Source organism: Schistocerca americana, chromosome 4 (genome assembly GCF_021461395.2).
Source record: "Schistocerca americana isolate TAMUIC-IGC-003095 chromosome 4, iqSchAmer2.1, whole genome shotgun sequence".
In the NCBI taxonomy this organism is placed as follows: Eukaryota; Metazoa; Arthropoda; class Insecta; order Orthoptera; family Acrididae; genus Schistocerca; species Schistocerca americana.
The window spans coordinates 690,347,190-690,348,103 of record NC_060122.1 but is presented as its reverse complement, the minus strand read 5'-3'; the positions used below and the strand labels follow the sequence as shown (position 1 = coordinate 690,348,103).

General features: G+C 39.9%; 1 pseudogene; it reads left to right on the top strand.

Moving 5' to 3' along the window:
- The first annotated feature begins 274 nt into the window (after window positions 1-274).
- On the top strand, window positions 275-392 carry LOC124614363 (annotated as a pseudogene).
- The last annotated feature ends 522 nt before the right edge of the window (window positions 393-914 follow it).

The window sequence follows — 914 nt, the reverse complement described above, 5'->3', positions numbered from 1 at the left end:
TCTGCCAGGAAGTTTTCATATCGACGCACACTCCGCTGTAGAGTGAAAATTTCATTCTAGATACATGCCTCTGTATTTGAATACAGTTGCCTATACCAGTTTCTTTAGCACTTCAGTCTAGATAAATGAAACAAATCCAATGAAACAATAACATTTGCAAATCTTCAAACCTACAAAAGTTACTATTTGACAGTATTAAATACTTTCACAATGAATCTTTGAATTAACTGCTCTTAAATGCTCCGTGCGATTTCAACAAACTATATCTCAGATGGCCATCGGCCTTGCCGCAGTAGTTACACCGGTTCCCATCAGATCACCGAAGTTCAGTGCTGTCGGGCTGGGCTAGCACTGGGATGGGTGACCATCTGGTCTGCCGAGAGCTGTTGGCAAGTGGGGTACACTAAGCCCTTGTCAGACAAACTGAGCTACTTGATCGAGAGGTACCGGCTCCGGTCAAGAAACCTGACTTATGGCAGGGAGAGCGGTGTGCTGCCACATGCCCCTCCGTATCCACATGCAGTGACGCCTGGTCCTTCGTGGCCTGTTTGGTCAGAGTTAAGTTATATCTCAGATGACAGTATTGGATTCTTCGTATCATCCCTTAAAGGCATTCATGTGTTATGGACTTACCACGGCTTTTGTTTCTTTTTACCATGCTAATGTCTGTCGGAACATTATATTCTCCATAATGACACACCAGCTGAATGTAGCATGAATACCTTATACCTTATCATACTCGTTTAGTTATTCAATGAATATTTTAATATTTTGGCAGTAACTTTATTAAAATGTTGATTACAAAAGCTATTAAAACCAATATAATTTGAAAGTGGTCAGTTGCATGTTTTAGCTGACAATACTACTCAAAAAAGAACAAAAGACATTTCTATAAAACAGACATAAATAATTGA